Genomic DNA, 15,616 nt, shown 5'->3' on the forward strand with positions numbered 1-15,616 from the left:
TTTTTCAAAACAATGCAGTTTCTCAAGACTCATGGAAAAGACAGCTTGAATTGAATATATTTTTTTTTTCAATTTCAGCTTATGAAGGAAAAAAAGTTGGTTGTATAAATCCAGCATATATATTTGTCCAAGCGTTCATACGTTGTGTTTTGAGTATCAGTGGAAAGGAGTATTTTACATGATGAGTTTTGTCTTCCTCGTTCTTCAAGTTCCTGACTCCTAGTCCTATGCTCATAAATCAAGCATATTCAGGCACAAAGCAGGTAATTGAGGGGAGCCATTCGCTCGGTAATTCCATCCTCTCTTTTGTGCACACATTTGCAAATGTAAGTGATTTGCATCTGTGCAGACACCCTTGAGGGGCTTGTCTATCCTCACATCATTTTTAGACATCCAAGAAGTTTCTTTGTAAAACTCTCATTCTGTGATGCCAGATGGTTGATGCCACCCCACAACACCATATTTTGAGCAAGGAGGACCAGTTTAGCAGGTAGATGAAACAACACCCATTACAATTATTGTCACATCTCCTGATTCGGTAATGGCAAAATGTACTTCTCATCACATGTTCATTCCAAACGCAAAAATGAGTAAAATTGATATGGTTTTCCTTTTACACTAAGAATCGGGCACAGCTGCTCCCTTACAAACGTTAAAAGAAGAAAATACAAGATAATAACATCTTTAATTTCTCATGTTTCTCAGCATCTCTTAGAAAAATAGCTTCGTGATACACGTCTCTGTGGCCTGAAAACACCTACACTTGCTACATTTTTAAGCACCACTTTCTTTCGTATTAATATGAGAGAGGAGAGATTTCTAGCAAACATAAAGACTTGGGATCCAAGGAAATGGATCTGAAAACTTGAAATAATGCCTCGTCCCAGTGTTCAATTCCATGATTTCTTTTGCAGTCTTTTGTTTAATTACTATTCTGTACAATTCATTTACCCTGTTTAGCAAAAGGGTTAAACTAGTGGCTGTATGCATTGCAAATATTCAGTAAAGATGAACATTTTAAAGACTTGCTAGACTTTCAAATCAAGTATTTGTTGTTTCCCATGAAATTAAAATGCATTGGTCAGATATGTAACAGTAGTTAGCTAAGAACTATACAATCTTCATGGACGTATGTACACCATAAATTAATGTACAGTACAACAAAATAGGCATTTCTTACTAGATTAAGGAACCTTAAAATAAACTCATATGTCCAAAACTATCATTTCCTTCCATCAAAAAGATTGGTTAGAAACTTCGTTGAGAACACCTTCAGACCACATCACAGACATAATATACAATTCAAGTTATTAACTTTTTCCATTTAGGCTTACAGATCTTATAGATGCAACTATTTTAAAAGAAGAACAAGATTTTCATGGAAAAAATATGAATTATACAGTAGTTATATTCAGTCTTTATTGCTAATGCACAAGGGGTTCAGAACCATAATGACGATATTGGGCACTTAAGTCATTAGGCTGTCATATTACAGCAAAATTATTTGTACTATATAATCAGTTTCCTTTTTTATATTACACAGATCTAAGCTTAGTTCATCTATCTTTGCCATTACAGTACTACTTTGTTGTTGTAAATACCTATTTTCTAAGGATGATTTGAGTACGTTCACTGTAGTTCAAGTTCATGTTTATTAGACCTTTGCTTTCCTAAAGCTGGGAAACATGATCGAGGGAAGTTTGCAATCTGCCTCACAGTGTCTTGTTTGATTATGTATTGCTTCACAGTGTCAATTGCTATATAGTTTATATTTTAAGTACTTACATGCACACTAAAAATTTCAAGGGGAATGGGAGCCAGTTCGCTTTTTTCTTTTCTTTATTCCCTGGCAAAATTTTCATTCTATTCATCATATTTAAGACATGATCCTGTTCTTAAAATTAAAGTGGAATTCTATTGATATTCAACTCCTCTTAGGCACTTTTAAACATGAAAACTTTAAAGTGATACCTGATGATTATTTTCAGTATGAACAAAATTATTTGGAGGGAAAATAAAGTTGATCCTGAAGTCTTTAGCTGATAATCAAGGTGAATATGGCTTTGGTTTTGATAACTGAGCCTGGGGCTTCATAAACCTATTTGAAATGGATAATATTATTGTTTAACTAGTCAAGCTGCTTTCTCAGAATTCACTTTTCTTGTATTCCATGTCATGATGGATTGGTTGTTTTGTTATTAATTCCTAGGGTTTATGGCACAATATAGCTCACCTGGCCCAAAGAATGTTATGGATTCCTTTGTGTGTGTGTGAGAGAGAGAGAGAGAGAGAGAGAGAGAGAGTGTGTGTGTGTGTGTGTGTGTGTTTGATATAAAAGTTGAGAGACATATACACTTCTGAGTTGGAATAATTTTTGACTGAGACTATGTGAATTGATTCCCATACTGGGAGATGGCATACAAGTAAAATCAGTAGTCTATTCAAATCATTGTGCAGTCAAGTCAGCTAAATATATGGCAATTAAGAGCAAAACCAAATCTCAAATTGAACAAAACCAATTTATTCTGTAGTCAAGTATACACTATGTCTAAACATGTATGTCTCCAATTATTCTCCCCAAACCAAACCATGACTTGGAGAATACATGTAATCTAGACTGTCTACCCAGTCTTTCCTATATTGAAATACATCATATGAAACTGACCCTTTGTGAGAATTTAAACTTTGTATTTTGTCATGAGTTTTTAAAAATATACTTCTCTTTAATAGGAAGGTCAAGTAAGCATTGCCACTTTGAAATTATAACTGTCGCGAGCACAAAAAGCACAGATTATAAACTTAAAGCCACTTTGAAATTATTATAACTGTCATGAGTACAGAAAGCACAGATTATAAACTCAAAACACCTAACTCCTGAAAGCCTACAGTTAAGCCATTCACTCCTTCCAGATATATTTATTTTAGTGTTTGGGTATAAAACCAATTGGGGAGATGATTAGCATGTTCACCGGTGGCACACTGCAACAGAGCAGGACTTGACAATAGGCATACCAAAATTCAGAAGTCTAATTACTGCAGATAAAAGAATAGAATAAAACTCATTTGACCTGCTCTATCAGCCTGAGATGCAGTGAAAGTCATCTTGCTTTTTTCTTAATTGTTGTCTCTAATGAATCACTCTGGATCCCCATACAAATTTTCCTATTGAGATACTAACATAAAGCCAAGTGGAGAAAGAATGGGGAATACAACTCACATCAGAAAATGTCTCTGGTTTTGGTGACTCTGATTTCTGTCATGGGCACAAGGCTTTGCAAGTTGAAAGCTTTCTCTTCTGACACACCGCTGCCCATGGGTGTGATGAGGCTCTCTCTGACTCAGGTCACCGTACCAGCTGCAGTGATGCCCCACCAATGGACTCCAGGGAGTCATCTCTATACTGACACATGTCCACATTCAGCCGGGACACCCAGAGGCTTCCTCTAGAACTGCACTGTCCAATGTGGTTGTCACTAGTCACATGTGGTGACCGAGCATTCAAAATACTGTAGTCGGAATTGAGATGCACTGGCTATAGGTGTGACATACACACCAGATTTCAAAGACTTAGCACAAGAAAAAGAATTTAAAATATCTCATTAATAATTTCCATAGTGATTACATGGAGAAATGATAATACTTTGGATAGATGGGATTAAATAAAATATATTATTGAAATTAATGCCTGCTGGTTCTTTTTTGAGGCTATTACTAGAATAGTTATAATTACATATGTGGATGGTACTGGTTTAGGGAGTCTGCGATCTCAGCCACATGCTAGGCCAGAATCAGCCTCTCCAGGAAACTCAGCACCTTGCCCCCTCAATCAATTTCTCTCTGTCTTTCTTATAGATTGAAACAGAGAGTTGAGTTTATCATCCTCAACATCCTTGTCATTGTTATTATAATTATTAGACATGCAAGTTTTCTATCTTGATTATTTTTTTCCTTCATCTCTCATTCACCTTCCTCCTAATAAATACCATCTAGAATAGTTTTAATATATCCTTGGATGTACTAGTATCCTTAAAAGATATTTAATGTGTTTTATATATAAGTTCTTTTTTTATTTAAATAAAATAGGAAGAATAACAACATGATTTCACACTCATGTTTATAAATAGGTAAATAAGGAAAGAATACCACAACTTTTTCTAGATGTTCAAAGTTTAAAGAAAAGGGCCTGGAGGCAGGGTCTGTTTCTCTTCTCAGACCTGTTGTGAATATAAAGTCAGATTGTCTTTCAATGATAATAGCAATTATAATTTTCCTTCTTTATAAAGTATTATAAATTATGGAAATTTACTTTCATGGAAAATAGGGTTTTATCCACATATTAAAAATGTTTTAAAAAAGGAATTAGAGATTTTATTTTTCTAAAAAAGGACTTCAGAGTACTCTTATATTCATTCAACTAATTTATATTGAACACTTATCATTTGCGCAGCACTGTTCTAGGGACTGAGATTAGAGGCTCTGATAAATAAATAAATACAATACAATACAGGCAAAAATTCTGCTCTTATTGTGCTAACATTCTAGTGGAGGAAAAAAAGAAATATCAAAAAAAGAAGTAAAAGATATATTGGTGAGATAGTGATACTTAAAAAAAAAACTTTAAAAACTTATTTTTTTTTTTTTTTTAAAAAGGAAAGGAGATAGGGAACACTTAAGGGAGGAGAGGGCTGGTGATTTTGAGTAGAGAGGGAGAAGCTGTGAGTGACAAGACTTAGGGGAAGACCTGGGGAAGTGAGGAAAGTGCCTATGTAGATATCTAAAGAAAGAATGCTCAGGTCAGAGGGAGCAGCATATGCGAAGGCCCTGAACTAGGACGTGCTCAAGAAAGAGTAAGGAGGCCAATGTATCTATAAAGTAGAATTTCTGAGTGACAGTAAGTATAACCAATCGTCTCCATCTGGTGGTATGGTATGGAAGCTCACCAAGAAGACAATCCTTCCAAGTTTTCTTTTACTCTACTGGTCAGAGCTAATCTTGCTTGAAAGTAGTGGATATGACCCTATGAACTGCAGCAGCAAAGCAAAGTATCTTCTGTCTACTAACCTATTCCATCACACCTGCCCCTCACCGCCCACCCCCGCCACACACACTCATAATTCAGCTCCTCAGATCTTTAGATTTTCTCCAGAACTAATATTCCAGCTGCAATTAATCAAGTGTTAAGGGTCTTTAATTTTTTTTTAATAGAAAAAAGATGTTTTAGCTGTGATCATTAAAGGATGCATTTGTGTGCCTTGAGGCTGCATGGCATGGGATGTACTTGCAACACAATCCTGATGACAGTTATCATGATATAAGGTAATGTTGCTGCCATATTTATCAAAACAGACCTCCTGCCATTTCTATTTGGTTAGACACAAGATTTCAATATTAAGGTAATGATAAAATAAGAGATTTTATTACTGTTATTTTTAAAGTTATTATTAATTAGGAAAAGTGGTAGTAGTAACCCACACCATACATTCACCTGGAAAGATTTATATTGGCAGCAAATTTATTTCCATCAAAGCTATCATTAATAAAGACTCATGTGGTTAGAGAATTTGGTATACAACATGCAAAAAAGTGGAAATTGTTTCAGGAAACAATTTCTAGGGCTCTTCCTCTGCCATATGGACATAGCTCTTTACTGATAGCTAATATTAATATAGGCCTAACATAATTGTTATATACCTATTCCAAATGTCTTCAAGTATTCATATCTAATTTCTGTTTAGACATATGGGTATTGTAATTTTTCATTGTTAGTTCCCAAAGCCCAAAGACCAGCTCCATTTAACTCAGTTTTATGGATTCTGGTGCAATCCATAATTGTGTTAATGATGTTAGGGATGATGAAGATGAGGAAGAAAGGGAGGAAAAGGACAAAGATAGCAACCTACTTGTGTACATACAAAGCATGTGGTCTTTTACATCATAATATTTAATGCTTACGATGTTGCAATTGAGATATTTGTATCCCTACTTTACAGATGAGGAGGTTGGAATTCAGGGCTGCAAAGTCCTGGTGGATCTGTGAACCTTCTTACTGGTGGATCTGTGAACTCAAGATCAGATATCTTAACACAAAGCCTGTGTACTTTCTACCATGCATTTTGCTCAGACACTATGCAATTATTTATTTATTTATTTATTTATTTATTTATTTATTTATTTACTGACCACCAACTGTGTGTCAGGCTTGGTGAGAATATAGGGAGTATTATTAAATTCCAAACTGTACCATGAAGATCTGCCTCGCCCCACCCTCATTCTTGACTTCAACATGTATCCCAAGGGCAGTTTATTTCACGTGGCTACAGAATTGGCAAAATAAATATGTTTGCCAAAATGTTATATGACCCAGAGCACATAATTCTCAGTTGGCCATTCCCTCACAATGGAACAATTAAGTTCAATTTTCCTTAGCAAGGGCTCTGTCCCCCTCTGCTTTCTTAACCATTACATAAGCCAGCACCTGTTTGTGTTGTCAGGCATGTTTTCAGACTAAAGTCCACAGGTGGTTTTTCATTTTTTTCTCTCTTGTGCTATTGAATGAAAATAGCTACACTTGCTTTCTGATGACTAATTTAGGGGAATATTTCCTGGTGGAAATTTCCTAGCTGAACTGCTTGACAAAACAGGGAGGGAGTCAGATCCTGCTAGAATATTTCTCTTTTACTCTTGGTCTGCTTTGACAGTTTGAAGGATTAAGGAATAACAATGACAGTAGTTCTTATTATTACTCAACTCTTACCGTGTCTTTCTCACCATCCACAGCGTGTCCCTGTTGGAATAGATGCTGATGACTACATCTGTTGTGTTATTTAAAGTAGATCTTTAAGTCAAAATGAGGATGTGTGTGCGTTGCCTCGTTTTGAGTTTGCTTAATGTTTCCAACCATATTTTAGAAATAAATCCCAAATGCTTTTTTGCTAAGTGCATTTTCCTTTCAATTTTAAACCTATGTGTATTTTAAAGGTCATTTAATCCGCTCATTTCCAGTTCCTCCGGTCTTAAATCATCACTGTGTTATTTTATGTAAGAGGTACTTAATGTCTGAAGAAGCTTTCAGAGACCTTAAAAACCCAAAGACATTTTTTTTCCAAGACCAGAAGTTCTACTTTGTCAAGAGTAAACATGCTTGAAGAAAACCAAGATCTTAGCCTGTTCAATAGTCCAAAAGTTTGAATTTCAGAGGAGTTGGCACTCGGTGAAATGCATTTTCCCATCCATAGCTCAATCCTCTCTATCCCCTCCTAGTTTAGGCTGAAACACATGCAGAGGATATCCAGCAAAGCACTCTCCTCAGTGACATCTGTGTCAGGAGGAGTGTCCTGGCAATTGGTAGCAGGATCCTCTCTCCCTAGGGAAAGGGAAGGCTTAAAACCCCAAATAATAATAATCTATCACAGATTTCAGGTTACCAAAAGTTAAAGAAAAGGATAATAGCAAAACATGTAGCTTTGCTACATGTCAAGAGAAAGGCTACTGTAATTTCCCCTTTGGGGCATGTATTTTTCATGTTATTATGCAAAATTATGCATATAAATGTAAATATATTTCCATATTCTATTCAAAACTCTCTAATTCTAAATATGTTGAATAAAACAATCATATGATTTAATTTAGATTCAAATATAAAATTCCTGGTCACTGGAAGAACTGAGCCAGTAGTGGGCGCCTCCAGCAACAAAACTGGCTCCTCTGAGGCACTTTCAGAAACAGGGGCAGTTTTTCTAAACACATTAAATCTAGGATTAGAGAGACATGAGGATATGCTGACAAAAACCCAGAAATGGTGGTTGAGAAACTTGAGTTGAATCTTTACCTTTCTGCTTCTTTAACTATGTGGCCTTAGGCACGTGGCTTAAACAAGTTGGGGTCTTTTTCCTCATCTCAGAAGTTAGAAGCATTTACTCTATGTTCCCTCATGTTCACTCCAGAGTTAATATTTCATGTTTCTGTGACTCCACCACGAGCTGTGCCCAAGAATGGGGTTATCTGATGGTCAAAAACAAGAAAAAGCTTGGCAATTTGATTACAATGAACTCATTTAGAAAAATAAATATTGGAGATAATAACTGGTATTTGACAGAAAGTAAATCTCCCATCACTATTTTTTAATGGAAAGGAGAGTGAATCTGAAGGTGTGGCTGGAAAGCAGAGAGCGGTGTCATATGACCCATACACAAGGACCACCGTCTCAATACAGGACCCCAGATAGATTCTAAATGGACAACAAATAAAGCAGCCTGTATCCTCAATACATCAAGTGTCACAATGATATGTGCCTTTATGGGTCTTTTCCTATTTTTCCCCTTTTTTAGAAATGTATGTTATGAATTATGATTATTGCAATGGAGCCAAGTATTCACCGGGCTCCAGCTAGATCTTTGTTTAGCGAGCATAAGCTCACTGCCAGCTGCAAAGTGCAGCTGTCTGTCAGCATTTGTGAGGACAAACTGCTCCACTATCCCTGAACACTTAGCCATAGACTACATACTGTGTCCTCAGCTCTGCTCAGCATACCCTGTGCATTTTCATTACCCTTCCTGTGGGGGAGGGTATCAGTGGTTCGCACGCACATTTTGGAGCAAATAGTTAGAAGCTTATGTCAAAATGATTCCTCTGATAGAAAGTTCTGTCCCACTAAAAGTATTTTGTGAGGGACTGACAGGCCTGACATTTCCTGATCTTTCTCTGACAAAAGCATGGGAGGCTGCCACTGTCTTGAGGACATTGTGACCCCTGCAAAGAATGCCAAGAGAATGGACCCAAGGCCAGGAGCCTGTCTCAGAGCAAGGGAATGTGGGAGTGAGAAGGCCACAGGCAAGGGGCAAAGCCAGAGGAAGGGCATGGCCCCGGGGTGCTGAGTGCAGCCATTCTCCTGGGCCGCAGCAAGGAGCAGAAGGCAAGACTCAAAGGGAGCCTTATCTTGGGAGAAACCCTAATCTAGAACTTGCAAGTAAACTTGGGACTCTGTTGCTTAATAAGAGGCTTTGAAGAATGAGCTATTTTGCTCATGTAGCATTTACCACCCTTCTAAGCAAAAAAAAAAAAAAAAAAAAAAAAAAAAAAATTTAATTTCCAGCTACACTTAGCATAGTAGAAAAACTGGCAACACCATCCCACATTAATTCAGCATTTGTAGAGTTAACCAAAATCTCTCCTGTTTTATCATCAGAGTGACTCATGTGAGCTGTAAGGATCGTTTTTTAGAGGGGTGGCAATTTTAGGAATACCCTGAGAATTATGCTAAGAATTTAGGATTACCCTGCTTTCCCCAGGCATTTATATACAGTAAACTGTAAGCTTCTTAAGGAGTAAAAACTAGGGCTGAAGTTTCTTTGGGCCTAGGAACGCTCCCAAGACACTGCAGAAAGCATGAGATATGATCAGTCAGTACTTGTGGAAGGTATGTTTTTAGGTTTTGCTTAATAATGATATTTTCAAATAAAAAAATAAATCTAAAATTCCTCCCACTCATGGAGTATTATGAGAACTGCTCTTTGTTATGTAAAAGCATTATTTCAGTAAGAAATGTGCCCTCTTGGGAAGAATGGAACAATGCAAATTCAGATTAATAATAAAACTGTACAATACATAGCATATGGCCAAAGTTGGCCTGAGTCACTCACTGGAGAAAACATTCTAAGGTTTGGGAAAAGTCACATCCCTGGGGGAGTACGTGTGTGTGTAGTGCTGTGTGTGTTTGTGGGCAGGGCAGCAGCGACCCAACATAAACACTTTCTTTCCCACAACTTAAACATACACACAATACTTAAAATAGTTTCATTCAGGGGTAGAAACCATGAGAGTCACAGGATCATTAAACAATAGCAAAGCTCTGTTAGTCCATGATCTTTCCATATTCAAGAGGATTGTAAAATAAAAACAAGACTCCGCAAGGGATCGATATTTTCCAAAGGAATAGCATCTTACAGTACAAGACTATTTGGCTTGCTAAGTGCCTTCACTTCTCTCTGTGTTATAGTTTGCTGCTTCCCTCATTGAGAAACCTTTTTGCTGGATGTGTTACATACGATGAGCTTGGGTGTTATAATAAACAGAGAGGAAGGCTCAATAATGTATTTCAGTTAGGAAGAAGCACTTGAAAGAAATTGGTTTTGCTATACACATGATGTGAGCCAATCAATAGTGGTTTAGTCTGACAAGCACTGTCAATATCCATTGTCACAGTTCAGAAAGTCTTTAATGGATAGTTCTTCAAAACCCAATGATTTCAACACATGTTCAAAGTCTTGAAATATACTCTACCTGGCAGAAATTAATCACAGATAAACTCTTGGGGTTGTATACAAGTATTCTTTTTTTCAACTGAGAGCCAAATAGCAGTCAAAAATTGTATCTGTAGTAATATGTATTTAATTTTATGTAAATTAATAAATATTTAATTTATGCCGCAGCTAAGGTTATAATCTAATAATACCAGATACATAGTAAATGCCCACGAAATGTTGAAAAAATAAGAGACACTGGGGTGAGGATGAGGAGGGCAATTTTCATATGACCTGTTCTGTTCACTTACTGACTATTACAATCATGATTGTGATAGAAAACATCTATCAAAACCTCATAATTCATAATTGGCAGTGTTTTATTGAATGCTTATCACACGCTAGATATTATAGTGGGTGTTTTGCATTTAATTTATTCAACAGTCTTCAGTGTGGATATCAGCCCGACTTACCAGATGAGAAAATAGAGACACAAAGAACTTAACATTATTTGAATAAGATCTGACCTCTGTTAAATGACAAGGTTGAGATTCAAATTCAAAATCCAAAATATGTAGTATTCAAAAGAGAGAGAAGAAATAAATCAGAGAGAAAGGAATGCGTTTTGGTTTGGTTTGGTTTGGTTTGGTTTGATTTGGTTTGGTTTGGTTTGGTTTGGTTTGGTTTGGTCTGATTTGGTTTAGGAAGCAGCATTAGCTGTTAGAAGGAGGCCATCGATTAGTGGCTCTTGCCTGCTTTCTGCTTTCTCCCTAACTTCTGATCCTGAAGCTTCACTCCTATGAAGCAACCAGGAATAAAACAAGTTGACTTTGTGGTTGGGCATAGAGAAGACTGAAATTTCCTGACTTGGCTGGAGAGAAGTGCTAAGGAGTTTACAGATGAGAATGCATGTGCTTGTACTATTGTGCGCTAGGTGTATGTCTGTCTTTGAAAAAGATTTGTGTGGTGACAGGAGTCAAGGACTTGAAAAATTGATAGATCTGGCTAGGTGGCTAGTCCATTTACTTAAAAAGGGAGTCCCAATCCCCACCCTACATCTCTACTTCTATATTTATTCTTGTCTTGCTGCATACAGCCACCTGGAGCATGGAGAGTGATTCTCAAATTTGCCTACAGCCCAATAGCAGAAGAGCTCAATTTGTGTTCGCGGTGGTTATGGCTCTGTGCAACCCAGATGCCATCTTCAGCTGTTCTGACTGGCAATCCAGAGAGCATTCAGCCATCAACTCTGTTACTGTCCTGCGATTCACTAATCTCACCTAAGGCAACTCATTTTCCCTTTTAGGCCTATAGTGATGCACACCACCTAGGATCATTTCAGCCAGCAGTTTAAGTACAGCAGATAATTTAAGTCCTTAGGTTGGAAGGATTGGAAGTACTTGACTATAGTAGGAGGCTATTGCCATCGCTCTACGTCCTTAGCACTTTGACAGCATTGCCAAACAGATGGAAAGGCAGGCAGTGGGGGCAGGTTAGGAGTTCCCATGGGCTCGAAATCAGGCAGCCCTGCGTCTGATTTTGGCTCCGCTGCTTATTTGCTGCATGACTTAACCTCTCTGAACCTCAGATTCCTGATCTGTAGAATGGACAACAATAAGAGATCCCGCCACATTGAATGGTTATAAGGATTAAATGAGACGTAGCATACTTAGTACAGTTTCCTGTCACATTGCCAGCAGTCTAAGAACATTAGTCATTATCAATAATACAAGTGATATTAGAATGATCAGATTGGCTAAAGTGGAAACTGAGTCTGCTTGAAAAGAATTAATACTGTAAATATTTAGATTGTAGGAAAAGTTAAATGTATATTTATTTATGTATCACATATAAAAATTACACATTACATATATCTTATATATATATATATAAATTTAACTTTTTCCACAATCTAAATAAACACTCAGTCCTCTACTTCCTCTTAAATATTGATTATTTAGCCTAAGACTTCTCTCAAACTACCTATGCCTGTAATGCATACTTTTATGTTCTTGTTAAAATTTTTATGTCTGAAAAATTCAGGATACATCGTAGCATATTCTTGATCACACATAGCGCCGGGAGTTTAGAGATTAAAGGAAAAAGCTTCAAAGTTGTCATATATTACTCTCCTCTATACCCTCTGAGAATACATTCTCACAAAAGTACAAACAAATACGCGCGCACAATATGTAGGGATAGCTCTCTCTATTTATGTCTATCTGGAAGGAAGATTTAAATACCACCCACCCAATTCAAATACTGCTGAGCATGGTCTAGTATCTGAGTCAGTATGTAAAATCAGCATTGAAATTGTCCAATACTCTTAAATATGAATATCATTTCACTCTCCAACTTGGCTTTTTTTCCCACAGAAATTTCAGCGTTAGTGTCCTAGAATCTTGCCATGCTGTTACCTCTATGGTGGAACTGTCATGCCTGCAAACTCTATTGTTTTGTTTTTTATTTTTGGTCTCCGATGTTCACATTCATCTATAGGGCTCCTCTCATTTGATTTGGCTGTGGCCTGTTTTCTATCACCAGGAGAGAACCCATTCCTGTATTTAATATACGATCTTTTCTCATGGAAAACATATTTCTACTGCCTGGTGGCCTTTGTCTGGATTAATGCCCTATGTAATTTTTCCCCTTTTTTAGTAATTTCACTTTCAAAATCAGCTACTGCCTTAACTCAGTAACCACTTACTTTATTTATGAATCTATCAAAGTTTTGAACAAATGACAAAGTTTTACTGACACTATCGACACATAAGAAGACAAGAAAAAATATTTAGTCAATAGGAGATGTCTCAATGACCTGAATCTTTACATCTGATATTGTGTCTGATTCCATTTCAGGAAAAAAATGCATCATTTGTCTTTACACACACTACAAGTTTTTGTTATTTAGGTATATTTTTTTCTGTTTTTTTTTCTTTTTTAAAAAAAATATGTAGTATTTCTATAACCTTTGACGCAAATATCTTTTGAAATTCTGGTTCACAAAAAAGAAAAAAACAGACTTAAAATTGAAGGCAAATTACATCTGTGGTAATATTACTCAATATTTGCACTACAGAATTGAAGTTAGCATCATCATCATTATCATCATCATCACCATCAAGAAAGTTATATAATTCAAAGTCATACTAAATGCTATAATTTAAACAAAACACCCTGACTCACACTCTAGAAATATGTTATCAACCAAGATACACCTCAAATATATTACCAGCAAAATAAAATATTAGGCCTATACATGAAAGACAATGGAGATTTAGATCCTAGACAGATGAACGCATTAGAAGTAGAACACATGGATACATCTATTACTGAGAAGAGTAGTCGTGGAATTTCCATATGGCTGAGTGACAGGGACATGACAGTAAACTGCCAGCACTGAAAATGGAAAAATATGGTTAGATTTGACCATTTACACTAGATAATTTAGTCTAAAAGTAAATGCTTTTCATTGTATGAATTCTCACCTTTCTTTAAATGGGTAGATAGCATAAATATGAATCATTGGATAGATATTGTCCACATACCCTTCTGTTTCCAACTGATCATTTATTTTGTATTCCTATAATATCTAAGTGGGAATTAAGTGGTTAAAAAAAAAAAAACACTGCTGTTAAAATGCTCTGCGTTCCCCCTTCCAATTATTTCCAGATTTAATCGTGATTTGTGTTTTAAGTAAGTCACTTAAAGTTTCAATAATTTAGTTTCTCAGGCTACGAGTTGGGGGTTGAAATTATGACTTCTATTTACATTGAACATGTGGAAGAAAGAGATATTAAATGACCAGCAGTATATTAAGCCCAAACTTACCCTTTCTGCCCACTCTGACACAAGGAGTTACGTGCAAAGTTTTGCAAGCTCTAAAACCGCATGCTGGAGAGGGCAAAGCAGTATATATTACAGCTTCATGAATTAGCACAAGCGTGTATGCCCTGTAAAGGAATTAGGCAGGAGGCTGAAAAGAAATTTTTAAAACTTGATTTCTCTTTTCAGTCAATTTTGAGTAATGCATTCTTATTTCAGTAATTTAGAAAGTGGTACAACAGGGCAATTTCTGGTAAAAAAAAAAAAGTCATATTGGAAAATAAGAGTGGAGACAATTCGGAACTTTGTTATGTAATCCATGAGATGGTTTGAGAAGTGTTTTTGGAATCTCTTGGGATTAAGAGCCTGATATAACCTTATTTTGTCATTTCATTCTTGAACTCCCTCCCCAGACATTTTGCTGTGGTAAGATGATTGTAACTGCTGCCGGCTTTGCCCTGAACATCTTTCTAGATTCATGGTGTCACAGGAGCTCTCAGCAGCTAACACAACTATCGGTCTACACCTGATGTTGATCCCCATGTAAAAACTAACCACAAAAAGTGACAAGTAGCCTAGAAAGTTGTTTGTAATAGCATTTCCTTTAGCAACATTTCTGAAACGTTAGCTCTCCAGTATTTCCAAATTTAAAGAAAAATAATAACAGCATGTAAGTGTAACATGGGAATACCGTGAAAACAGCAGTTTGGCAGGGAAAGGGGATATTTCAAAATAAGGTCCCCAGCAAGAAAAATTCTGGCAGATGCACAATTCTGGATCGTATTATCCAAACCGTTGGATTCTGAAAAAATTTGAGGGTTTTCTTTTGTGGTTTTCATCCCTTAATAGAATGGTAGTGAATGTTGATCGTTCAAACTGTGTTGATTCCCCCCCCCCGCCCCCCATTACTAACGTTGAAAAATAAATATACAAAAGGCACTTGTTACAATAAGCTTTCCCACCTCTAGAGGTGGTTTTAACACCATAATGGCTGTGTCGGGTATAAAACTTATGCTGTGCTAATGCATATTCTCATATGCAATAATATTTATTGCAAATCATCTTAAAAAGCCCTCAATCCTTGGGGTGATCTAACGTATAGAGATGTTGAATCACCATGTTATACACCTGAAACGAATATAAAATTGTGTGTCAACTGCACTCCGATAAAAATTTTTTTAAAAGCCCTCGATTCTAATTATTCTTTGGTGTGAGCAGCTTTAACAGCAATTAAATCTCTCAATGGGTTAAGAACAGGACTGTGCTCAAACCTAATGCCTTTGGCCTGTGTATTGAGACTTAAATTGTATATTGTTATTGAAAATTCTCAGGGTTTCAAAAATATTCTGTTTGGACTTGAAAGAAAAGCTCACGCATCGATGGAAAAAAAGAGGAAAGCATAAAGGAAATAAAAGTAAATTCTAGAATACTTGGGGAGCTAATCCAATTCAGGTTAACTTTTTGTGGAGATAAAAATATGTAGAACTAAGAGTGATTCCCCTTAATCAGATTAAATGGTTTAGAATTTAAACCCGTATCTCTTCAGTCTCTTT

General features: G+C 36.4%; 1 protein-coding gene and 1 long non-coding RNA gene across 3 annotated transcripts in view; one reads left to right on the forward strand and one right to left on the reverse strand.

Moving 5' to 3' along the window:
• LOC121482155 overlaps positions 1-14,252 on the reverse strand; it is a 41,746-nt gene extending 27,494 nt beyond the window's left edge. For both annotated transcript variants that reach the window (XR_005985520.1, XR_005985521.1), the window contains exon 1: positions 14,070-14,252. This is a non-coding gene — a long non-coding RNA (uncharacterized LOC121482155). The remainder of the gene's footprint in view (positions 1-14,069) is intronic.
• The window catches only part of ARHGAP15 (Rho GTPase activating protein 15), a 610,515-nt gene that overhangs the window by 332,043 nt on the left and 262,856 nt on the right, over positions 1-15,616 (forward strand). The window lies entirely within an intron of this gene.

The sequence above is a fragment of the Vulpes lagopus genome, chromosome 24 (genome assembly GCF_018345385.1).
Source record: "Vulpes lagopus strain Blue_001 chromosome 24, ASM1834538v1, whole genome shotgun sequence".
Lineage (NCBI taxonomy): Eukaryota > Metazoa > Chordata > Mammalia > Carnivora > Canidae > Vulpes > Vulpes lagopus.